The sequence below is a fragment of the Pelmatolapia mariae genome, linkage group LG20, assembly GCF_036321145.2.
Source record: "Pelmatolapia mariae isolate MD_Pm_ZW linkage group LG20, Pm_UMD_F_2, whole genome shotgun sequence".
NCBI classification, from domain to species: domain Eukaryota; kingdom Metazoa; phylum Chordata; class Actinopteri; order Cichliformes; family Cichlidae; genus Pelmatolapia; species Pelmatolapia mariae.
Window position 1 is genome coordinate 18629045 of NC_086244.1, and position 27392 is coordinate 18656436.

Here is a 27392-nt window from a genome sequence, read left to right on the forward strand (position 1 = left end):
AGGACAGGACTGAAAATGAGTGAACAAGCAAAGGAAAACTGTGCTTCAAGACCACTTGGCTTCTTGGAAGCAAGATATATGAGATTTTTGCACAGCACTGTATATAACATTAGCCATACTAGCAAATGATGCCTGGGTTTGACTTCAAGTGCATTACCATTGTGTTTTGTAACTTCAGTGCACCAGTAAAGTTGTGTGAGTGGCAGGTCACTTATGGTGCTTTATAAAGCTGAAGGTGCTCCACTGGGTGTTGATTCATCCTTTTCACTCATTCACCACTCAGGTCATTGTGTTGCTGTCGTTCCCAGAATAAAAGATTCCTGGTGTTCATTTGTATTCAGCTAACGTGTTTTCAGTGAGGCTGCATTTCAGAGAGGTGTTAGAAACAAGCAGAAACAATTGTCTTTAATCTAACTTCCCTCTACAAAGAGTGAAGTGAAGAGTACTTGTGTGTTTTGGCTGTGTCTTACCGCCAAGTTGAGGAAATCTTGCAGATTCGATCTCTCCCAAAGAGATTATTGACTTGACAGCAAATTGGATGGTGCCTCCAAGATCATGATGGAGGGCTGCAAAATCTATTTTACGCGAGGGACAAGACATTCATTGGACTATATTGATCAAAATTATTGCTCTCATGCTTTGTCCAGTTCTCTAAACCCTCTCATGATATTGTTATGTGGAGAGCTATATATATCTGTGAATATATAGTTTTCGCTGTCTCTATTCTTATCTGGAGTCTTCCTGAATCACTGCTCAAAAAGCCTCAAGACACAGAGATCCACACTGTACGTCGTCTTACAAACTGTGCATCTTTTTTCATTAAACAAGAATGCTTTGTGAATCTTAGCTGTGTTAATCGCCAAGAGGCTGCGTGCGTGCAAGTGGTTGTATAATATCTGACAACTCAGGAGGAAAAACAGGTAAACAAAATGGGGAGAAACATCAAGATGCCACTGCTATGATCTTGTGCCATGCTGTATGCTGAATGCTGGGGGTTACCGTGGACTAATGTGTTTAATTTTTCTTTGGATTGTTTTTTAATGAGATTAACTGCAAAATTATAAACATTTTGTTACTCCATTCTCTTCCTTTATTGAATTATTGAATGCCAAGCAATTGTTATTACTGTTTATACCTTATTAATGTGATATTTCAAATAGACATTCAGGGCCACTCAAGAATTCTTTTACCATCATCTCCATCCCCAGGTTTCCCTTGTGTGTTTCTCTGCTGTAAGCAATGGTTTGTCAATACTTGACTCTTTAGCCTCAGCCTAAACTAGGGACACTCTCACATGACTATACACAGCTCTAACCAGTAGTCTCAGTATGGCATTATTCATTACAAGGGAACCATCATTTTGTTGAGTAAATACACTAATTCTAAACCATGTGTCTTCTATCATGAATCTTTAATGTCATCAATTAGATTAGGATCACATCACTTCTTGGAGAAACTAAAAACAGTGAAAGCCAGAAACAGGAGCAATATAATTTCCCTAAAAAAGTAACTAAAACCTTCACGTTATTCTACAGCTTCTATTTTCAGTGTGTTCTAAGTCATCTTGGAGATCATCCATTGTTTTTTTTGTTTTTGTTTTTTTTAATATCAAGGAGTCTGCTTTTCAGTCTGTATTTTTTTCATATGGAGTTCTGGAAGTGATGCGCATCCTTGAGCATTGTCTGCCATTATGTAAACCCGAATGCAATTGAGAGGCATTCAATGCAGTGCAGGGCACTGTTTATCTAGGACATGGCTGGTTTGTGCCCCCTCATTGGAATGCATTTGAAACACTGTGAAAGAAAGCGTGATATTTTGCAGGGTGGGGTGCTCTCTCTCTCTCTCTCTCTCTCTCTCTCTCTCTCTCTCTCTCTCTCTCTCTCTCAGACTTATGAAAATGTCCTTGACACAGTGGGCAGTTTTTTTGGTTAGCTGCTCTGCCTTAAGAAAGATGGTGAAAACACACAAAGACCAGGGTAGAGGCAACTCTAACAAGTCACACTGGTGGTTACTTTGGGTGCCTGCAGGGACAGAGGTGGAATGTAGAAGCAGATGTAGAAATAGATGTTATTGTTATCGTCTCCCATTTTGCTGATTGGTAGCTGTTATCAGTGATGGATGACATATTTAGATTAGCTGGAGTGTATCAGGGTTATGTCTGATTTCGGCCTAATGTGATAGATTAGTGTCGTCTCGGAAAAGAAACCTGATTAAATGCAGTGTTCCGCTGTTTTCCACGTCATCCGGCCAGTGTTGCTGTCTTTCATGACAGACTATCTCCTGACACTACAGTCCTCAGCACATTTATCACACTTGAAGGCTTCTTGAAAAGTTTGGTCCAAAAACATCCCCCCTTCTTATTGACATAACTCTTACCCAGCTCCATTTTCACTGTTGATTTGTCATGCTCTTTGATCACTGTCTGGGCATTACTTTGCTCTTTGAATTAGTTTTTACCCATGAGATAAGTTTGTGATGCAGCAGAGAGCAATTCGAATTTAAGCTTTCTCTTTGGACTTTTAGAATTCCATGTTATTTCACCTTAGTTAGCATTGGTAATGTTAAATAAGGTTTGTGTTTGTGTATACAATACAATGCATCTTTATTTATAGAGCACATTTAAAAACCAGCGGTATACCAAAGTGCTTAACATAAAAGACAGAAAGTAACATGAGTATTATAAGGTCTTAACAAAGTACCAAATATACTAACAGGTCATTGTCACTAATACACAGGGGTAGCATAAAATACATATCAAGTAAAAACATTGTAAAAGCACAAGCCATAAAAGATATGTATAAAGGAAAATAGAGTAAGTCTAAGAGTCAGGTACAGGCATTAACAAGCAGGAAAAGCGAGATTAAACAAATAGGTTTTTAACCGTGATTTAAATGATTGGATAGAATCGGACGCTCGGATAGCAATAGGAGGGTTATTCCACAACTCTGGCGCAGCCAAGGCAAACGCACAGTCACCTCTAGACTTCAGCCGAGATCTAGGCTGCACCAAGAGTAACTGAGTAGATGATCTTAGTGCTCTGGCGCGAACATATGATTTAAGAAGTTCGATAAGGTAGCTCGGTGCTGTGTTGTTGGTGATTTTAAACGTAAGCAGCAGTATTTTAAATTGGATGTGGTATTTAATGGGTAGCCAATGCAGGTCAGCTAGAACAGGGGTAATAGAGGCAAACCTCCCAGTTCCGGTCAGAATGCGTGCCGCAGTATTTTGAACTGCTTGCAGTCAATGAAGAAGGGCAGAATGAAGACCGAAATAAAGTGAATTGCAGTAATCCAGCCTAGAGGTCACAAAGGCGTGGATGAGCTTTTCCAGGTCCTTATGTGGAACATACTGCCTAGCCTTGGAACGCAGTTGGTAGAAACTAGATCTAACTACAGCAGACACTTGTTTATTGAATTTGAAAGAGCTGTCCAGCAACACGCCCAAATTGCTAACAGTGTCAGAGAGGGAAATGATAAGGGAACCAAAGGCATCACGAAGTTGGCCACGAGGAATGTTGCTGCCAAATACCACGATTTCAGTTTTCTTATCATTTAGGATAAGAGAGTTTCCTAAGAGCCATTCTTTGACCTCACGCATGCACTCTTGAAAGCAGTGCAAGGACAAAGCAAGATCATCATTTAGTTCAAAGTAGATCTGTATATCATCAGCATAGCAGTGAAAAGCGGTGTGGTATTTCTCAAAGATTGCGCTTAGAGGGAGCATATGGAGTGAGAAAAGAATAGGGCCCAGCACAGATCCTTGAGGCACGCCACAGCAGACAGGTGCAGCGGAGGAAGAGCAGGTGCCCAGGTTGACCGAGAAGGACCTATTGGAGAGATATGATTTAAACCAGTCAAGGGTAACACCTTTAATGCCTACAGTATGCTCAAGCCTCGCTAATAAGATGTTGTGATCGACCATATTGAAGGCCGAGGATAAATCCAATAAAACTAGGACCGCAGAGCGTCCAGTATCAGCAATTAGAAGAAGATCGTTAAGGACTCTAAGCAACGCTGTTTCGGTGCTATGATGTGGTTTGAAGGCAGACTGGAATTTATCATTAATGTCGTTCTCATCCAGGTACGCCTGGAGTTGTGAAAGAACTATCTTCTCAAGGATTTTAGACAGGAACGGGAGCTTAGAGATCGGCCTGTAATTCACATAATCATTATAATCAAGGTTCCTTTTTTTAAGAACCTTGATTGTGTATAACTACACAAGTTTCTTATAGTCGAACAACAATACAGCACTTAAATACATGAGCTGAAATATTCATATTTGAACTGTTTGACATCAGTTGTTTTCTTCACTTACATTTTATTGTCTAAGCAAATGTTTACTGCAGAATGCTCTGAATTTATCTCTATCTTTAAAAGTAGACAAATTAAATACTTCTGCCTTAATATTTACTGTCATGATCGTCATTACAGGTAAGTACAATTTCTAGTGGCAAGCAAAAATGAAGTACAATCAATTAAAGTGCCCCCCATCAAAAAAAAGGAACCGACTCCCACAGTGGGGGTAACCGTATCATGTCTTGAACATTTTAAAGTTGTATGGCTGATCTTACATATATAAAATGAAACCAAATTATGGAAATTTGTTTGTTGTTAGCAAAAAGTGGTTAACTTCTCAGCTTGGCTTTATCTGAGCTGTCAAGCCTGTTGTCTGACTCCATGCTGGCCTGAGCTCTATGAGAAATTAATGGTGACTAGCTGATTGCGCTGCTCTCAGTCTGAAAGCAAAGTGAAACTGTGAATTACAGAGTAATTCATGCATACACTGAAATTGACATTTTCTCCTTATCTAGTTCCCAGCATGTGGCTGAAAAGTTGAAGAATCTCTTTACAAACGCTCTTTTCATTTTTGCAGTCTCACCATTTTCATATTACAAACTGAAGAAGTGAATCCAAATTGGAAAGTTAAGCTGCAATCGAAGTTAAACTGTGCAGTTTGTATTGTGCAGATTTTATAAAGCTTGTGGTTAAGCTGCCACCGCTTGTGGGATTCTCAGGACACAATGTTGGAGCAAAACTGAAGAGCAAAACTCAGTATGCAAAACTGAACCGCTGATTTGTGAAACATTTGCGTTGTGCAGCATTTTACAGCATCTGCTACTTGTTGTTTTGTTTAGTTTTTGTTTGTTTTGGCCTTTCAAGAAGCAAGTCTCTGTTAGCTGAGCCTTTTAAATTCATAGTTTTTATGTCTAGATACAGGCATTAGGAAGTACAGATCAGACAGGCATGAAACACTGAGGACATACTGGCTGGAATTAGATCTCCTCTAACTCTTTGAAGCCAAAATCATTCACAGATATCAATTTTTAATGAAAATATTGGTTGACATTAAGCTCTGCCAGTGGCACTTTTTTGTGATGATGCAATGTGTTAAATGTGGTGGAGTTAATAATTTAGTGCTGCTGTTTGGAGGTACAGTGCTATTCCGAGGGCCACTGCTTAATGAATTGCTGAATTAATGTGGGAGACATAATTTTGCCTCTTGGTTTCAGACACTAAAAAGTAAAACGTTATTACTTAATTTAACTAAAAGGTAGCAATGTAGCAGAATTTGGATATAAAATTTGAACAGTAAAAGTTTATCATTGGAAACTTTGGACATTAATTCTTCTAGTTAATGTTGCTTCACTTGGATGTTTTAATGCTGAAAATGGAGCAGTTTTTCCGCTGGCACTTATAAGCTTGAGGCATCGACCTGTTAGTAAGATTTGTGACAACTTAACTAGTTTAGCTTAGAGAGCTCATCGCACACGCACATGTACATGAGTCATCTTGTATCTTGCAAACAAACTCTTAAATCCATTTGCATATTCATAGATTTTTCTGTTCAAAGACAGTGGAGAAATGGGCACAATAATAGGAATGTCTAACCAGGCTTTTTTATGGCAAAAACTATGTCAGACACAAAGCAGAGTGTTATTCTTTTCAAAGCAGTGTAATTTCATGTACAGACATGCCTTGGGGAATCCTTTAAATCAACATTTTAAAGGATTGCCTGAGAGAGAGGGAATGGGTGAAATGCAGCCAGTGTCTTACATGAAGACATCAGGAAATGTAAACACAGCAAATAATTAGACTGTCATTCTTTGACTGGGTGAATGGCAAAACAGAATATTGAGTCTGGCATGCAGAATAACTGATAATCAACAACATAATGAGATCCGCATTGACTCTGTGCATTTCAGTTTGGGACATAATGCAGTTCACAACAGGGCGTTTTCTTTTAGACATTTTCCAACAGACTTTTTGAATATATGGGTTTTTTGGAAAGCCTCAGCTAATACTAAACCAAGTCATTGCACTTTGACAGTTAACTAATGGAAGTGATGCTATTTTTACTACAAGGAGACATTAAGTTAATTAAAGAAGAACCCACAGAAACCAAGCTCACTTTGAAAGATTCATTTGGTAACAAGATAGTTTGTGTTGTTTTATATCAAAGTAGTGGAATATTGTTGTAAACTCCACTGTTTATGTGCCCAAAAATAGCCAGTGAAGCCATAGCTTTGTCAGCGATTAGTCAGACATCAGGCAAGTCAGCCCTCAGCCCTAAGAATGAAGGCGTTGCATTATTGAAGTCTGAATATGGGATATTTTGTCTCAGGAGGAGGTTAAGCATTGCAACACTAATGAAGGTGAAGGAACCAGCAACGAGAGGGAGAATCATCTTTAAATCCCATCTTGTGGACGATAAATATTTGATGACATTTTTTTTTTAATACCCTTTTACAGCCAGAGAAATGTTGGCACTTTTTTTGCACTGCTTTCAGCTCAGGTCAGACTGCTAATATTGTGTATATTGTGAAATCATTTGTTAATACGAAGCGTAGGCATAATAAATATCTAGAGAAAAAGCATTGTTTTACCTGCACTGGAAATCACCCTGGACTTATGGATCAGTGTTGCACTACACTCCTGTGCACACAGCAACCGTTGGCTTTGACAGGCAGCAGATGGTGTGCTATACAGTGATTTACTGCTGCATAGCCGGGGGTGCAGTACTTTTTGTGAGTCTTTACTCCTCCTGAATAATTGATGGAATACTGTCACTTGCCTGTGTAGGATTTAAAATATTGCCAATCAAGTGGAAATATTTGGTATGTGTTATGTGTTTCTTCAATGCTTTGTGGTTTTTAATTGTTGGGGCATTTGCTAACATCTGTTGGGACGCAGTAAAAGGTAGAAATGATGGTTGTTTTTATTGTGGACTGAATCCAATCCTAAGGCTACCTGTAAAATTGGCATTTAAGCAACAAGTTTTAATTTATTTAAGGGAATTCAGTCACATTGCAAGTGGATTTGATGCATTTCATTTTGTAATCATTAGCATGCTTTAACATTAGTCTCTTCATCTCAGAGAGAAAATAAATTTGTTGCATCACTATTTTTAGTCCCTAATGTTTTCTGGTTGAAATGACTACAGCACTGGGCCCTGCAGTTGTTGTTTGCAGTTTCGAAAGTGACATTTAATAAGCCCCTTTCAGAACTGTTTTGCTTCCTTGTTAGCATTACAACATCACGCTGGGATAATTTGATGGACTCATAAAATACACCCGTGTTAGCAAGCTCTGGCTTTTTAGAAAATTCAGGATGATTTTGGCTAACAAGTAAAGCAACTTGTGGTAACATCTACCTGCCAAGCCTGAAAAGTACTGATGCTTTTTTTGCCAGCTGACTCTGACTGCCAAAAATGTCTGACGGTTCTACTACAGCACAGTATTTGGGTACTTTGCTTTATGAAAGGAGTCATTTTTTCATATCTTGTAAAAGAGATTTGTTTTTAGGTAATTATACTACAGTCTGTCCATCAATTTGTATGTTTGTCCAGTCCTGACTGAAATGTCTGAAAAAATATTTAATGTATTTAGCCAAGAGGTTAAAGACCAATGATTTTGGTAACTGCTTTTGTTGTTGTTGTTGTTTTATTTTGAAATGATTGCTATAACATTGGCTGATGACTTGATGAGCAAATAGACTGGTTGTTATATATTGCTTTTGTACTCTACTCAGCCACTCAAAGGGCTTTATACAACATGTCCCATTCACCCACTTACCCACAAAAGAGATTTCTATCTAGAATTCACATGGATTCACACTCAGATTACGCACCGAGAGGAACTCAGGGTTCAGTATCTTGCCCAAGAATATTGTGGAATGCAGACTGGAGGAGCCAGGAATCGAAACAACAATATTCCAAGTAGTAGATCTACCTCTACCTCAGGTCTACCTCCTGAGCCACAGCTATCCCAGTGTCATCCATCAAAATTTTAATTAGTCCAGTTTAGGACCAAAGATCCACAAGTCAAAAGACATTCTTAATTGTTTCCCCAAATTATTATAGTATTATACTTTACCAATAATAAAGTATCAGCCTTCAGGTGATCCAAAATGTTGCAGCGAGTGAACTGACAGGGTCTAGAATGACGGAGCATATTTCTCCCATATTGGCTTGTCTTCGTTGGTTCTCTGTTAAATGTAGAATTAAATTTAAAATTCTTCTCCTCAAATTCAGGGTCTTGAATAATTATGCCTCATCTTATCTTAAAGACCTCACAGTACCATATCACAGTGGAATACTTTGCTCTCAGATTGCAGCCTTCTTTTATTAGGATATTTAAAAGTAGAATGTGAGGCAGAGCCGTCAGCTTACAGGCCCCTGGAGCTGGTTCTGTGGAACCAGATCCCAGTTTGGATTTACTTTTAAGATTAAGCTTAAAACTTTCATTTTTGGTAAAGCTTATAGTTAGGGTTGGATCAGGGAGACCCATGCCTTAGTAATGCTGGAAAAGGCCTAGGCTGCTGGGGGATTCCTTATCCCTCCCCTCTTTTAACTCTACACAGGCATGTTTCCACAGTGTGTCTTTTGTCTCATCTTCCTCCGCTCAACCCCAATTGGTTATAGCAGATTGCCGCCCCTTCCTGTGCCTGATTTTGACAGAGGTTTCATCCTGTTAAAAGGGAGTTTTTCCTTTCCAACGTCGCCAGGTGGTTGCTCACCAGGGTTGTCTGATTGTAGTGCCATGACCAAACAGTATAAAGCACCTTGAGGCGATTGTTACTAAGACCCTATATAACTAAAATTGAATTGAATTGAACAAAAAGCAGCAGCAACAGACTCACACTGTACTGCACAGAACTGCAATTTCAAGACAAGTCAGTTAAAATACCATGATTACAAACATGTTAAAAACATTTTGGGGATTCAAATTGAACTTGTATCTATTGGTGATCCAATTCCTTGAAGTTCATAGCAGTGAGCTGCTCCAAACTGATAAGTGCAAATTACCATAGTGTTTCTAAAAGGCATCGATTGGTCTTGTCTTCTCCTTCTCTCCTTCCATTGATTGTTGATCTCGCTCTCAGATTACGAGGCCATGCGAGGGCAGGTGATAATACACTACTGTCTGGCTGCAGGCACATCCCTTATGTATGCCTTCTGATCTATGAATTCCTCTGTGTTTGTTGTTAAAAATTCTTTCATAAATACATGTTAATTACATTACGAAGAAATGTGGGTTTAATAAAAAAATAAATGCAAAGTATATGAACCAAGTATAAATGGGTCATAAATATAAACTATGCTACAGTGGAGTAATTCAACTGAAACGCATCTTTTAGGTGAGCACGCCAGATATTTAAGCTTTCTCAGGGCATGTAGCTTAAACATTTTAAAAGGTTAGAACCTAGTAGGTGACAATTGAATGTTAATGTGATGCTAATGACATATACATTGTCATGTAATTAAGCCTTGCTGGTTGTTTTTATTGACAGAATGAAGGAAGCGACACCCTTGAAGCACAGCACTGAGATTTCTTATTTTAATTAGTGATGGATGTTTTAAGAGCACGTCTACCTTTCTCTTCTCTTCCCTTTGCAACTGTGTTTCAAAGGTCATTACCTAATTTAGTTTTTAATGAACACTTAATTGAAAAAGACTCCGTCTACTTTACAGATGATCTCAGTTAAATATTGCAATGTTCTTAGGTCAGATCTTCCATCGCTCAGGTGGAGACAGTGACTTTGAGAAAAAAGTAATGGCATTAGTTTTGAAAAGTAAGTAATATTTCTCTCTAATACACAAGTGGATAAATCATCACAGGAGGGCAAGACTATATTGAACTGTTTAAACCCATGTAGGAGTTTTAATTTAAGAACGTGTACATTAAAAACTTTAAGTGAGAAGTCACCATGGTGGGAAGAAACAACTTGCAGTGAGCCTTATTAAATTCAACATGCTGTTATACAGAGGAGTTCCTGACTGTGTGTTTGAGTCACAGGCGACAGAATATCTCTTTTTTTATTTCATCATTTAGGATTTTATGGTTTATTCAGCTTATTAGATGGTTCAAATACTCTGATTGTCTCTACTACATAAATTTATTATTATTACAATGATATTTCTCTGCTTTTTGCTCTGAGCTATAGCGGTGCAGCGAGTCTTCCTTGAGTACAACAACAAGATTATGCGGCAACAAAAGTCAGTTTTTATGTGGTGCAAGGAGATCATCATAAGAGGTTAGCTGTCAAACTCAATCTGTGTTTGACTAATGGCTCAGTGGTTTCCAACAGTTGGTCCTGACTTGTAATGGAGTTCACTGATGCTGTGAAGGTGAATGATCCCCATGAGCAGCCACTTTGCTTGCCACTTGCGGCTTGTCTATCCCTTGTCCTACATTACCTTTGACCGCATTGCAAGGAGCAAAAAAGCACATCCGCCTGCCTCTGACAAGTTTTGAGTTTATCTCTGCATCTTAATGTTGTTCTATAACAGGATGCTTCTCAGTCTCAAGCATTTCAGACCTCCATATGATAGGACACGATTAAAGCACAAAGGATACATAATAAACATAATGGTTAACTGCTGTGTTGGTTTTCAGCAGACATGTGGCACCCACTGAACTGTAGGAGTATAGATTGTTCCCTTAGCTATACATGGGGCTTGGTAGGTAACATGGTTTATTATGTTGAAAGGCCTTGTCCAAAAGAAATTGGCGCTTGCGGGGCACATTACTAAAATCTATTTGACATTTATAAGAGTTTGTTGGTCCCCGAGGACTTTGTTGTTTTTCTGTCGTCACACTGCTCTCAGGAAGCACGTAATTCAGAGACACTGAAGTCTGGAGGCTTTTGAGTGGTTCATCCTTTTTTACATTTGTCGTTGCATAGATTGTCCTCTTTCATAACGGTCAACCAATTATTCCCATTACAATAATTAAATCACAACATTTTATAGTTGGGTGTTCCACCTAAAATAACATAAGAAAATCGATACTTTTCATTACATTCCTCAACCATTTGTGATCTCTCTTTCTGTCTAATGTGGTCTGTAGTGTTATGTTTCATTCGCTGGGCAGATATGTAGGGAAGCAATTAATCTGAAATGTGTGCCATTTTGTCCCTGCTGTTGACCATTTCTTTGGGACTGGATGACGAATTGCCTTGTTTCTTCACATAAACACAGTTCTTGTCTCTGAGTGAAGCCAGTAGCCAGAGGAAAGTAGGCGCTCTCCGCCAGGATTTATGGACAGTAGGTTTGTGAAAAATAGTACTTGCTTCAAATATGTGAAGTCAGATCATTGTTTTCCTAAAAAGTCTGAGGACTGAAAAATATGGTGCAAAAAAACAAATCATTCTTGTTGATGTTTAAGCTGTGTCATGCAGTTGATGGAGTAATTACTTTTTAACTGCTGCCAGATAGGACATTGAAATTGATTTGATGCAGCCATTTTAAATTTAACTGAAATAGATCTGTAGCCACAGCAGTTTTTTTCAACCTATGCATCTAAATTAAATATGATCTAACCTAGGCTTAACGCAGAGCAGTCCACAATAATGAGAGCAACATCTTTGCTGAAGGGTGTTAGGTTATTCTTTCATCCTTGTATGTGTGTAGGTGCTACAGCTATGCAGAAAACTAATCACTCAGAAGCAGTCAAAGACAAGAGACGGGCTATGAAGGCATTATAATATTGCTGTAAAATGTTGTTGTGATTACAAATCAGAAAATTTGAATCCTCATATATTATACCACGGTGCCCTGCAATTAAGATTTGGTTAAGGTAATATATACTTTGTGTCTGACGAGATATCTCCTAACCAGATTGTTTTTATGTTCAAGCATTTCACTCATTTCAGACTTGTTTGTCTTTAATTAGCTTTACAAGCTATTATTTCTTGTTACTGAGATGGTATTACCCATTTTAAATTATTTAATGCTTGAATTAACAGAATTATGAGGGTGTTTGATCAACAGTGACAAGTGCAAAACAGCTTTGTCAAAGTCAGATTTTCAAATTATGTGCATCTTTTATTTTTGATCTCTTCACATATGCAAATAATGCCCAAATTGAATTCATTCTTTTATGATCACTCTTATGGTATTTGTAGCTGTATTCCTTTAGACTAAATACAGTACTTCACAAATCAAACAACAGCTTCATCCAGTTATGAACATAAGCATTAATCCTATCCTGAAAATGTTCTACATGCAACTCGACTTTAAATGCATTTTATGTACGTTTTGAAAGTGCAAGTAGATCTATCTTAGTCAAGATTACTTATTTAACGGTCTTGTAGTTTGTCAGAAAGTTTTGGTTTTAGACAGTGGTTTTGGTTTTATGGACTAAAATGTCATGCTGAGTTCTTCTGTTTTTGTTCCATTATGCCAATAATTCAGTTTTTCATGTTGCACCTTACTTCATGCTAGATTAGTAGGGCTACGACACCATGAGTGCAGTGGGTTGCTGGGTTGATAATGACCTCTTTTGTCAGCATGAATAGCAGTTGTTGTTGTAAAAACATAAACGTTAGATGTCTTATATAAGCACTTCATTTCATTTTAAAATAATTTTAATCAAAATATATATATAGTTTTTCCATGTATCAAGACAAATTTACTTATTTCAAATAGTTTTGAGATAAAATCACCAAAGATGTAGCTTCATCTGAGAAAAATTGTCAAGAAAATGAAAGCACATTTTCCTACAAGTGTTTGATTTACAGTAGACACGTTTTTTAGTTACACCTTGCTAGCAAAGGGTTGGACCCTCTTTTGCTTTCAGGACTGACTTAATTCTTTGTTGCACAAAGCGCCTTTCCAGCATCTTGTTGCATTCAACAAGGTGCTGGAAACATTCCTCTGAGACTTGACATGGAGCTTCACGTAGTTGCTGCAGACTTCTTGTTTGGCGGGAGTAGCACCCAGTGAACACTCACTGAATTATTTTTATTTTTTTCACACAATCTTTTTTCACTGTAAAACCGAGGAATGATTGTGAGGAAACCAACCATGTCATGTTCATGTTTCCTGACCATTCCGGTGCTTGTGATTGTGATTTGTGATTGGCTGATTAGATATTTACATTAATGAGCAGTTTGTCAGATTTACCTAATGAAGTGGTGAGTGTAAGGGGCTTTCTTCCCCCTATATTAATGTTTTGGGGATTTTAAAAGTAAACAACTCATAAGCTTGTGGGATAAATAATATCCATTTCATCCGACTGACTACAGATTTATGTGGATATTTATCTTTAGCATACATAAGCAATTATCACAATATTAATTCAACATTTACTTAACTCAGCTTTTACTGTACCTTAATATTAGGTCAAGGAAGTATAGTTGCTAGCTTGGTTTGTTAGCCCCCTGGAAAGCTAATGATAGGAAATAAAATTTTACAACACAAATCATACAAACTATAATACCAGTGCTAGTACAACATTTGGACAATAATCTAACAAAGTATTTAGGCAATAGAAAAAAAGATGCATGTTAAGGTTTTCATGAACTGACAACATGCTGGATGTGTTAACATCAGTTAAACTATACCACTATAAGTTACCACTAGCAACAAAATGCCCAACTGAACCAAGCTGTTGGTGTCAGAAGAGCCGTGGGAGCTGTTTTTTAATCCTTAAAATTCTCGAGGGGTGACATGATGACAGCAAAGCTTTGGTGGGCTTATAGATAAACCAACAGTGGTCACAGCATATCAAGCAAAAGGAGATCAGAGGCTTTGCCCAAGGGGAAAAAAAGAAGAAAAAAAACATTGCCAGGTGTAGTAAGTTTACAAATCACAAAACATTGTTTAATATATTTTAGAGTATCCTGCAAATGCTAATGTTGTCTTCCATTTTTTATTTAAGATCAAATATTTTTAAAGTTATAAAATGTTTTCATTCTCTGTTTGTTTACTCACTGTATGGGAACATAAAGAAGCCAAGGAGTCACAAATTTTGTGTTTCTGCTGACTGTAAAAGCCTCCCGCAGTCAGCAATCTGTCATGTAAGCAGCCACCCATCACGCTCTTCACCTCTCATACTCTGGGAAACAGTATGGGCTAAAAGTGAAGCCCATGGCTGCCTCCACCCCTTCCTTTATATTCAGAATAATGGTGCACTGTGCCCACTGAGTTGATGAATGAAAACCTAAACATAGAAATTCCTAAGGGCCTTAAAATGTATATTCCTGTCCATCTTATTAATAGGAATCATGTTATAAATGATTTGTTGTTGTCTTGGAGGTATATCTTTGCACCAGTGTTAATCAAATTTAATCAGTGTACGTTAACAATTGTTTTTTAGTGCCAGTTAGTCAGAAATATGTAATCTTAAAAGAACTAAGTATTTAAGGTATGCACTTTTATAAACCATCACCTGCCATCACAAACACACCTAAGATGATTGTTTGCCATTTTGTTAGGGATGCCTCCTCAACTGCTTATTAAATGTACTGATTCCTGTATAGCACCTTTTTACTCTCCTTTACTCAAAGCACTTTATACAACACACCACATTTCCCCAAGCACTTTCTTATGTTTTTCAATGCTTTCTAACTAACATTCACACGCCGATGGATGGAGAGCAACTTGGGATATTTGGCATGCAGACTGAGGGAGCCAGGGATCGAACCACCAATCTTCCGATCAGCAGAGCTACCTGACTAGAGCTTAACAAAATATCTAGTCATCCAATCACATGGTAGCAACTCAATGCATTTAGGCATGTAGACTTCATCAAGACAACCTGCTGTAGTTCAAACCAGGTATCAAAATGAGTAAGTGGGTTTGATAGTGGCATATTTGGTGTTCATAGATGGGGTGGTCTGAAAATGGTGATCTTGTAGGATTTTCCTTCACAATTATTTCTACGATTTACAGACATCGGTCCGAAAAAGAGAAAATATCAAGTGAGCTGCTAGAGGTCAGAGGAGAACAGCCAGGCTGCTTCAAGATGATAGGGAGGCAAAACTAACTCAAATAACCACTCGTTTTAAGAAAGGTATGCAGAAGAGCATTGCTGAGTGCATAACACATTGAACCTTGAAACAGAAGACCAGACTGAGTTCCACTCCTGTCAGCTAGGAACATTGTTGGACAATGGAAGACACGGGAAAACAATGTCTGTTTTGATGAGCCCAAATTTTGACGAAATTTTAGGGTCAGAATTTGACATGAACCATATGAAGGCAAGGATCCATTCTGGCTTATATCAGTAGTTCAGTCTGCTGTTGAACGGTGTAATGGTGTGGAGAATATTTTTTTGGAATGCTTTAAACCCCTCATTTAAATAACCCAACCTGCCTGAAATCATGTCCTTCCCTTTGTGTGCACAGCCTACCAGTCTTTTGGTGGCTGCTTCCAGCAGTTTAATGCGCCATGTCACAAAGCTTAGATCATTTCAAACTGGTTTCTTGAACATGACAGTGAGTTCACTGTACAAAAATCGTCTCCATAGTCACCAGATCTGAGTCAGATAAAGCACCTTTGGGATGTGGTGGAACATGAAATTCTCATCATGGATGTGCAGCTGACAAATCTATCTGATGCTATCATGTCAGTATGGACGGAAATCGCAGAGAAATGTTCCCAACATTCCTTCAATTTTCTTGTTTAAATTCTGTGTTTAATCAATGTCATGAATAAGAATAAAGCAGTTCTGAAGGTAAGAGGGGGGTCCAACCGAGTAATAGCAAAGTATACCTAATAAAGTGGCTGTGAGTGTATATACTTTTCTACACATGAATAATTATAAATATTTAAAATATGTATATTGCCTTTTTTCTATTTCCAATTATGGACTTGAAGACTGAAGGTTCTGAACATTTACCATTTCAGTCTTTTTAATGGTTTCTATCTCAGTTAGCTGTCTTTGCATTACAAATGCAACCTGATACTTAAGAAATTGCAAATGACAGAACTTAGAGAGAATCTACTTTAAAATCTCAATGTCACAGCATTTTATAATATTAATATCATTATTTCCTGCCTGTCAAACTCTATTTGCACAGCTATCTCATATCAAATCGGCGTTTGTAAGCGTGCATGCGTGCAATCACTCATCTGTGTACACTTATGTTTGTGCTTAAATGCGTGTGTCTTGTGTGTCATGCAAAGGCCAATTCTTTAATGTGTTTGCCTGCCTTCTGGCTCACTGTTAAACCCCTGCATTGCAGCACTGCCAGTGGGATTTCAGCAGGCACGGCCCTTCTCTCTCTCTCTCGCTCTCTCTCGCTTACCCGCCATCCTCACAATAGAGAGATTAAATTTGGGCCAGATCCCTCCTGCGTGGAAAGCTCCTTGCTCACACATGCACATCTTCCAGTGTTCATATGCTACGCTTCAGAGACCCAGGGCAGCTGAGAGCCCCCAAAAGTCTCCTGTAGCAACCATCATGGAGAGCCACGTGTCTTGGAGACAGACAGAGAGAGTAAGAGACTGAGAGAGAAAAAGAAAACATGGGATCCTTCGGGGCTGAGCAATTCAAGTGCTGTCTGAAAAGCTGCACAGTAATCTCATTAAAGAATGGGAAGGCTCTGTAGTTTCATACTGTTTGACTTTTCCAGTTGTTGCTGGACTACATGGTGATCCTTACCAAACAGAGATCATCCAGGAAAAAAGAATAATCAGAGGATTCTTTGTGTTAGATGTCAGTAAGATTTGATAAACATATGGATTTGGAAATTTTGCAACTAGTGATATTTTGATGATGGGTGTATGAAATATTAATGCAAGTAAAATTTTGTCTTAATGTAATAGCCGATTGGTCATCCTGCCCCTGAAATTTTGCAGTGTTATCATATGTTTTGAAGTATTTTAGTAAGCACTGCAGCAAGCTAATGCTAACATCCCACTGGTAAAACCCCCCAAAAACAAGTGGTTGGAGACCACAGCACAAACACAATTATTGCAACTGTGTGAAATGAACTTGGAACTGCATTAGCTTTGAAATGGTTTGTTTGAAATGGTTGCTTTAAAGATGGGGACCAGACCTTTGATTGCTTGCTGTTAGTTGCCATCTTCAAAGTGACTTTGGTGCATGGACGTGGTGGTAAAGTGACAGTAAAACTGAGTCAGTCTGCTATGAGTCTGTTATCAGTTTGCGACTGATTGGGGTGAAGTTGGCAATAATACGTTGGTTGTTGTCAACATAGCTGTTCACACCGAACAGAAATTCTCATTAATTACTGCCAATCAATTAAACTACTAATATCAGTTTGAAGTACAGTCAGAACCTCATAATTTGAAACAGAAATTCCTCCACAAATAGCAACATAGTTACTGTAAGTCATAATTTAACAGCAAAAATGACATTTTGACTTCCTGACTTACTTATGTACAGTAATATATCCAGAATACAAGTTGGCAACCAGCTGAGTTGAGACACGTGTTGCAGCTGAGTTGCAGCGATCAACGAAGAATGCTTGCAACATGCTGGCAACCTGTCTGTGTGGGATTGCAGTCTGAGTCAGACTTCAATTGTTTGGAGACACCAGGCGGCCTGTGCAATCACCTTGCAATGGAATTATTGTATTTCATTTATCTTGCATGTCACATCTAGCAATTAGTCAACTGTAACTCAAGTTCATGTGCTACAAAAATAACAGTTGATGATGTATATTCTGTGCCATGTTATAGTGTGATAAACAAACTGATTGCAATTACCTAGGTATCTGTACTATAGTTGACCTTTGTCAATTTGACTCGTCATGTTCATTTTGATAGGAGTCCACTGCCAGTATGGTTCACTGATGTGGGCTTATATGGGAAGCAAAAAAACCCCAAGTCATTATCAAATTCAGTTATTTTTCCTCTGCGTAGTTTGGGCCCTTGGGGGCATAAATAGGTGAGGAAGGATCCAATTATTTTCACCACGAGGCAATTCCCTTTAACGTGATTGTATCTGTGATTCTGCACATCAGAGTCTGTCTCTCTTGTCAGCTAGCTAATTTATGATGTAGAGTGAGATTTTACTTTCTATTTGTCCTTACAGGGTAAAATCTATTTTTGAGATTTATTTCTGAGATTCTTTTGGATTATGGTATTATATAAGCATGCAGTACAAAAAAAAACAACTTCTCTGTTAAGGTTTAAGGTTGAGATCCAGTTAGATTGAATGTTTTTGTTTTTTGTTTTTCATTCTGCATTTCTGTCACATTTCTGTCATTTGACCTTTCTTTTTAGGGTACAAAAAAAATGCCACTTGTATTCTTGGACTGCTGCAGCGTGAAGCAGTGTCGAAGCACTGCTTTTCTCCTCACTGTCACCAGTGCCCCTCAGCTAGCTGCAAACAGCTCACTTTGACACTTTCACAGTGTTTCTATGAGGACTGCGGGTATTTCTCTGTGCTGAAAGATAAAAAAAAGTCTGTACTCTTCCATGTACCTTGAAGTTATTCCTTTGTGTAGTCCTGATATTTTTCATCAGCCATCTTGTTGTCTACATCTGCCTTGGGTGTGTTCACATTAAAACAAAAATACAAAAAAACACCATAAAACACCAGCATAAGAAAAAAATCTCTTTCAGTACTGTAGCTGTGTTAGATTTTCTAGTCTCAGCAGGTCGAAAGGATGAATTGATCTCAGTGGTGATCTTGAGAATTTTACTGTTTAGAAAAGTCAAATGAATGTATAACATACACAGAAATTCACAGAATAAAATTGGATTTGGTGATGGCAGGTTTAAATTGTATGGATTGTTCTCCTTCACTGAAGTGCACAAAATGAAGTTGGTTATCTCTCCCTGTGGATGTCTTTCATGATACAATTACAATAAAGCAATTAAGTCCACTGAGTCATGAAATTGATTGTTTTGCCAAAACAGAAGAAGGAAATTGGGCCCCAAATAAAATATCCTCTGAGGTTTAAGCATAAAGATGGAATTTGACTGATTGTAGAAGTTCATCAATGCTCTTGTCAGCAAAGTTGGATTTGCAAGATCACTAAAGAACAGATGATCTTAGAGCTGCATCGTAATGGGGGAACATTTATTCGGCTTTGTTTGACAAGTGAATTGATGTGACTTTCATGTCTATATGCTAAATATAAATGCACGTAGATACTAAGCTTAGCTTAGCATTTGATCTGCATTTTTTGGTGCAGATTTACAAAAAAAGGAAGAAGAAAATTAAGTGTGATAAACAGTGAGCTTTAGAAATGTTTTTGGAGGTTTTTGTCAGCTTATACAAAGTCAACCAATTCTGGGTGTGCAGAGAGTAAAGAACTAAAACTGTTATTGATTTTGTCAGCTTACTCTTGGCCAGAAAAGTAATAAGTGAAATTCCCAAATTATCAAGCAACACCTGTAGCCTTTGACTATTTTTAAAGTAAGGAAATGTCAGACATTTCCTATTTTCAACACTGATGGTACCAAAGGTGATTTTCTTCACAAAATTCAGCAAACATTGTACTCCACAAATGGGAGACATGTTGCCTGTGTTAAAATCTCTTATTTGTCTAACCTAGCTCTAAGAGTCGTGGTGAACAACTGTCTTGTTTTTGACAAGAAATCTGATTTGATATGCTTAAAGGTAAATGCTTTTTTATAGTAAACAACACCTTGGAGATGTTGTGGCACATAAGTTTGGAGACAAACTAAGCAACAATTTTTGTGTTGTGAAATCAAAGCTCTGTTGACTTAGGTCATTACAGTGCCATTACGGTAATGAAAATGAGTTAATTCAATAACTGCTGAGCAGTAGTGTGCAACGGATAGCTGTCAGGGATAATTCATTCATTCTGCCATTTTGGGGAGCAAAACAGGATATATCAACTTGTTTGTGTGAAAGAAAGGCAGGCAGCTATCGGTATTTATTGGCACAAAATGATGATGATTTGCTGGAGTAAGATTTTGTAATGTGCACTAGCAATATGTGCTCACCGAGTGGGATTTAATGTCATATATTATCTTGAAATGCTTTCAAATCACCCAAGAGACGATTAAAGTTTTTCATCAACCTTAAATTTGCCAAGTTTCCAAATTTTCATTAAACTACTAAGCAAGAGCATTTCCTCATAGATTGTTATTTTACTCCAAGGCTAAAAATGCCATTTTCTTTCTCTTACAGGATTTACACCTGACAACACTCTCACTGTGATTACTTCCAGATATACCTTTCAAGATTCAAGCTTTTGGCTGTAAGTATAAGACAAGCAAAGGCATACTATGTATTTGACTACATTAGTTGGGGGTGAGCTGGAAAGTTCACAGAGGGATAAAGAGAGAAGGGAGGGAGGGGAGGAGAAGCTTCTCCACTTCAGCAGAGCGGTCCAGAATCATTGCTGTGACCGTTCTTTTTAAGCAGAGACAGATCACTGCACATTGTTACATGATTCCATCCTCTGCAGCTCCACTTTCAGAAATATCATTCATTCTCCTAGTCATTTCAGAAATCCAGCTTGCCTCTGCGCCCTTACTGTCCACTGAAAGCACGGCCTACACGGCAGGCTGTCTATGGCTGGATGCTCTCTGAAACTGTCTGGTAATATAACATTCTGAAGGGCTTTGGGGTGAAACAGTAGTTGACCCGAAAGAAAAATCCTGTTGAATTTTATTATTTGAGAGATAGAAAATAACTCTTTCTGAAGAACGGCTGCGTTTGTCTCACACCAAATTTTTTTCGGTAGAATGTTTGAGCTACACAGCAAGTCCCAAAAAAATGAAATCACCACTGCATTATGAAATATGTAAATCGATTTTTAGCCCTGTGTGATCACATGTTTTGGACTCCACTAGATGTCAGCATGAAACGTGAGTCGGGCTTTCCCCGCTCTACCATCTGTTCTTAGAAAATCTTTGCATGTGCCAGGGAGGAGGGAGCCCACTGCAGTGTGTAGTGAGCGGGAAAGGCGTGGTTCGCATGACGGCGCAGCCCACTGTGAGCAAATATGATTTACTGTAGGATTTGCCTGTCTCCAGTATACCCTGCACACTCCAGCACTCAGCTGATTAATCAGAATCATTTCCATGAGTGATGGAAGCTCCAGCCTTGCAGGGGCTACAGACAGCTAATAAACCTCAGCGGGTAACAGCCACGCCTTGAAAGATGCTTACTTGCTTCTGCCTTTATACTGGCTCTGTCCATCTGCCCTTATTCAGCCCTCACTGCCCTGTGTCAGCCTCATTGTTATTAATATTGATCAGCTCATCTGTTGAATGAGAATTCATACCCCGGGGACCAGTGGCACACAATTAGGTGTTTGAATGTGCAGCACGATTAGTTAGTAAGAGCTGGGGATCAGTTTCAGGATTGAATGTGGCACCATAGGCGAATAACAAAGATTGTTGCCATTATTTAAATGCTGATCACCTGGTTTGTAAACTGTAAAAAACCTTCAAGTTCATGTGGTAATTCTGTGAGAAGTTAAGATTGTGGTATTGTAGTTCTGTGCAACATGTAAATGAAAGCACCAGTAAGCTCTAAAAAATGGGATAAAAGATGTTGTTTTGATGAAATAGTAATAAAATAGTTGTCAGTTGTGATCAGTTGTCGATATGAAATTCATTATAACTTATATCGCCTTTTAACGGTGTATCATCAGACTATATGCAAAGATTAACTTTGATCAGTTTGATTTTCAGATTGTGTTTTACTTAAAGCTGCCAAATCATTATAATAATAATAGATATAAGTATATGTACTCACTTGTGGAGTTGTTAAAGACCCTTTTTTTAAAAAAACAAACATTACCAAAATATGTCCTTTAGTCCTAAATTATGTTTTTCCTCCTTACAGTACCCCTTTAATCTTTGATCATTTCACCTGCTCCTTCTTAACAGCAGTGTGGAAGCACACATGTATCTATATGGCTCTAGCAGTGAGGTTTCCCTCACTGTGTCGGATCTAAAATGAGCCAACATAATGAAACACAAAGTGTTGCATTGTTGCTCTCATCTCACATCTGCAGTACCACATGTCAGCAAAGATACAGAACCCCCAGTTTAAATCCTTGACTGCTAGCCACAGCATGAAATATTTACCACAAGAACATGAAGGCAGCAGTCACTAAAAAGATTTGGAGACAGGGCAACAGCGACAACACTGACCTGCTTTATGTTTAAAGCCGCTACATGCATAAATGCAAAGATTACGCTTAATAAAATAAATATGAGATGATGTCATGTGTTTTTGCACATTTGCTGTATGTGCTGTATCAGGACCTATAATTGTTGCCTGGAAATGTTTCCTTTTTCTACTCACATACACAGAAAATAAGCTTCGTGGTTTCTTTCTCCTTATGTGCTTTTTATTTTCCCCTTCCTTTTCGATGTTCTATTTTAGTACTTAAAGAGAAAAGCAATACACAAAAGTACACACAGAAACACACTCCTAATCCAGTAAATACACGTACAAATAGGGAATCCACATGAAAAAGAAAAATTCTACTGGACCTGGCCAAGGGTGTAATGATGTGCTCACTTTGGATAAACTGCTATTGACGTAGCTGCTGCAGAAAAACGGCAGGTAATCATTTTGAGACAGTGGCACACACAATTATTAGTTATATTAGGGAGCTTTTGTAGCATTTTTCTTTTAGCATTTGTTTTCACACTTTCTATTTGTTTCATTTTTTTTATTTGTACTTGGATTCTTGTGAATGTTTGTAGTGGAGTCACTGCAAGATTCTGGTTTCCTCTTGAATGTAGTCACATTGTTGGAGCTACATGAGTTTAATATTGCACAGAAAAGCACATGGTGCTACATGTGATTTTGTAGAGAAGGCTGGGTAGTGCATTTTAATGGCTGCCTATAGTTATTGACTGAGCAGCTCCTAATACATGACTGTGAGCTCTGTGCAGTTAGTCTTCACAACACGCAGCCCTTATTAAATATGGATTCTAAGTTGCACTGAATCTCTCTGGAGACTTGGCCTGTTTAGTTCAAAGTAAGGTCTGTTAGAGTTTTTTTTAATACTTATTACTCAATGAAATTATGCAGATGATTACTAGATTATTATTGTATTGAGAATCTGCTGCTGCAGCAATAGTCGGGAGCAAACAAATTATGATGAGAGCGTTGATTCATTTGCCACTAAAAACCCTTCTGTCTTTCACATTTCAATGAAGAGAAGCCAGTGTTGCTTACTACGGGTGAACCCAGCATGCTATGAATCTTCAGCGTATCATTATGCTGTTTGCACTCTTCAGATACTGATTCAGACTAGGGCACTAGGCTATGAAATGTCTCTTATAATGTGAAAAAGATAGATCAGCGAAGATGGCAGGATATTGTCACATTTGTTAATTTACAGAGATGGTCTGTAAATTAACAGACAGGAAGGCTGTCATTTTACTTTCACCCTACGCAAAACTAGATGGAGGGATTGTGTCTCTGTGATTTTTAAGAACGTATTTCAGGTTTTTTTGTTGTTGTTGTTGACAGAAGACCAGAAGACACCAATAAAGCCAAAACCAACAATAAAAAGATCATGATAGCAAGTGCTTTGTGTAGCCAAGGTCTGGTACAGCTTATTCCTCAGCTTTCACTTCCTTATTAATTAAACACACACAGACACAGACATAAACACACGCGTATATATTAGTGAGTCACACTCTTGGATTGATGATTGAGCACTGTAGTCATTTTGAATCAATTCCTTAATTACCCTCCTGCTGCTCTAACAACTCACTAATACCAAATGTGTATCAGTCTACAGCTGAACAAAGATGCAAAAAAATAACTATTTTTTGAGTTTGCTGTAAACCATAAAATCAGCTGGTTAGTAAATTAGCCTTTAAAAATAAAACTCAAATTGTTTATTTGCTAGCTGTTTTTAAAGATCCACCCATTCATCCATCCAACTGTCCTATCCCACCTGTTGTAAGGCAAAAGGTCTGTCAGGCCTAAAGCAGAGAGACTTGCGGCCATTCACACCTAGAATTTGGAAAGAAGCCGATAGGAAACCATGAAAGTGCAGGCTGGACATGCAAATTCCACAAAGAAATGCCCCATCTGGCACTTTGGGATCAAACCCTGTTGCTGTGAGGCGACAGTGCTAACCACTGAACCACTGTTATTAATGGTATTAGTAAAATTTATTATTAAAGAAACGATTAAAGGGGTGCCTGTGGCTCAGAAGATAAAGCAGGTTGTCCATCAATTGGAAGGTCAGTGGTTTGATCCCCAGCTCCTACACTGCTTGCTGAAGTGCCTGTGGGCAAGATACTGAAGCCCTGTTGCCACTGAGGTATTCAGTGATACAATAAAAAAGAAATATATAAAAAATTATCCTTGCCAAGCAGGAGAAGGCGAGGATATATGGAGTGGACAAAGATGTACAGAGCCCTCTACTCATTTTTCTTTATTGGAATACCATTACCTTCCCTTTAATTACCAAATCACTTCTAATTCAAAAACAGCGAGTATCTATTACGGCCTGGACCCAGCACTGAGAAATGGCAATGTCACAGAAAGGGAGCAAATTGCAATCCTCCCTTCCAGATGTATGTTTTGAAATTGCAGCAACCCACCTCCCTTTCTATCCCTACCCCTTCCCTTTTTAGTGATTGAGACTTTATTGATTTTTGGTTCCAGCGCTCATTGCAGGCCAATAAGGTGGATGATTCACTTAGGGGAGGATGATAATTCCCAGTGACACACAGCAGTGCCCCAAGGGCTCCAAACTGTCTGGTTGACCACTGGCGTCAAGTGAAAGTGTGCATTACATCTTCTCATTAATCCAATAAAACACCCACTGTAAGGGAAAAAAAAGCTGTGGATTTCAGTGGTTTTGCAATATTTATGCAAAGAATTATACAGAAAAGATTCTGTTTATTATTGCGGTATGTAAAGCAGGTTGGAAAGGTTTTTTAACGTTATATATCTATGTATTTATATAAGGTTTAGGTTGGTATGAATATCTAGAATAAATCTTTTATTATGACAGTAGCAGGGGTGTTAGTCAAAGAACATAAAGAAGATAAATGAAAAGAGAGCCAAAGCAGCAAACTACTGCTGAGGTAAGCAGGCATCTTAGTGTCTGCATATTATTGGCTAGCGATGTCTTCTGTAATATATCATTTTTTTCCTCTGTGCATATTTTCATTTCCACGTTTTTTTTTTTTCAAACACTTGCAGCCTTGTTAGCTGAGGGACACATCCGAAACCAATTGAGTCCTTCAGCAGCAGTGGTTTTTGGAATAAGGATATGGATGCCGGTCAAACTGTAGAGCATCTGGCTGCTTTTGGATTGCCCTTATGCATCGGGGCACAGATTGCTGCATACAGCACCTTGTGAGCAGCATCACAAATCAGCTGTCCGAGCAGTGAGTGCTGGAACGGAGAGAGAGATTGAAGATGGAGAGAAAGCGAGGGGAAGGGAGAGCTGAAAGAAGGGGAGGGGGTTCCATTCAGTGAAAGAAAGAGTGAAGAGAGGGAGAGGAGGAGGGGATTGAGAGAAACAGAGGTGGGGGTAGTCACAGCTAGAATGACTGAGAGAGCGTGTGTGTATATAGGAGAACAAGTATTGCTGCAGTGGAAACAGTGCGAAGAGGACTGCAGTTTCTGGTGCTGATGGGAAAGCAGTCGAGGGACATTATTAAGGCACTGTAGCATTAATCCTAAGTGCCTATTTGGTGAATGGGTTTGCCTGTTGTGGAGAACAGGATTACGGAATTACGGTAGTGCTAGGTAAGGATGTATTTTAAAGTCTCTTCTCAGCTCTGCTTGAACACTTCCTTCGTGGAATCTGGAACAGAGTTACGGGCTGGTGGTTGCTGCCGTATTGGAGGATTTTTACCTGCAGTGTCCAACTTCAGCATTTCTTTTTTCGTTCCTTATACAATAACGCAGGTGCTGTGTGCATGTTACCGATGCATGTGTTCCCAACTTTACTCCGAGATGATTCCTTGTAAAAGAAATACAGACCATTCCTGGGCCCTTATCTGCCCCGGGATCTAGCCACAGGACCTTGAGTTCATGAAATTAATGATTTCAAATCAGGTAGTGTTACGTAAAATTTTTTGGAAGGGGAGTGTAGCTTTGGCTCTGTATATTATTCTCATTGATCACGGCTCATTTAGCTTGCCTGGTGGATGTTGTACCTCTTTCCTGGAGAGTGTCCAGGAGGCTGCCCTGCTGACAGATGCTGTGCTTGCCCCTTTAGCTACACCGGTAACTCTCATAACCTCCCTAAATACTAAGAAACAGGCAAGTGGAGCCAGAAAAAGCACACTACACACACACAAACCCCAGGTCTGTCCACAATGTAACAAAACACACACAAGCTCCACTACTCTTTATCTTTTTAGACTGAGCAGTTAGACACAAAAAGAGGCTGACAGTTGTGCTGAGGAGTATAGAGAGAGGGGTGGGGATTTCATAAAGTGCTGCAGGATGCTCTTTTTTTTCTGCTGTCTCTCATGGGACATATAGCATAGGCAGCACTGAGGTGACAGCACCAAGGACGAAACCTATAATGAGCTGCGTGTACTTCTTAATTCCTAATTCTGACTCTTGCAATTCTGAGCCTATCATTATCACAGCAGAGTTATTATTAAATTCCATTTAATTAAAATTCACTTTAACAAATAGACTAAAAATAGCTAGGGTGTTATTTTGCAGTGTTTTTGAAAGCCAGGAGTTTTGATCCTGCTTTGAAAGCAAATTACAAATACAACACAATTTTTACATCATGCACAAAGAGAATTGTTAATTATCAATTCATTATTTATTCTTCCGCCTTGTTCTGAATAACATACTGGGATTTAAACTAGGTCTATTTTTCCCCTAGTATCTGGTGTCACAATGATCAAAGTCAGTCAATGGCTTGCATTTGAAATGGTCACATGATCATTCAATTCTAAGAAGTCGAGTAGACAAGTACACTGTAGAATGTCAGGGATCATGTTATATGTTCATGCAGAACTGTAGGTACTCTATCTGTGTATTAACATGTCCAATATTCAGAGTGCAGAGTATTCAAGAGGCTATGTGATACTGAGCATGCTCTGATGATTCTTTTTTTTGTCAAGCTCTAAAACATTCAGGCAGGCTCATTAAGTTCAAACCTCAGGCAGCCGCTCCCAGTGGCTCTCGCACTAAGAAATACTCTCAGAGTCTCTCATACATAACTAGAAAAATGAGAGGAAGCTTTGAAGTT

The 27392-nt window shown here is 38.6% G+C and overlaps 1 protein-coding gene across 7 annotated transcripts in view; it reads left to right on the forward strand.

The window, feature by feature from the left end:
- Positions 1 to 27392, forward strand: part of LOC134619537 (synaptotagmin-2-like) — a 68286-nt gene that overhangs the window by 9476 nt on the left and 31418 nt on the right. For 4 of the 7 annotated variants that reach the window (XM_063465413.1, XM_063465412.1, XM_063465410.1 and 1 more), the window contains exon 3: positions 20360 to 20429. The exons of 2 other annotated variants lie outside the window; for them this stretch is intronic. The gene's annotated coding sequence lies outside the window, so the exon portion shown is untranslated. Of the gene's footprint in view, positions 1 to 20359; positions 20430 to 25711; positions 25922 to 27392 lie in introns of those variants that run through there. One more of the 7 variants, XM_063465411.1, reaches the window with a different exon arrangement.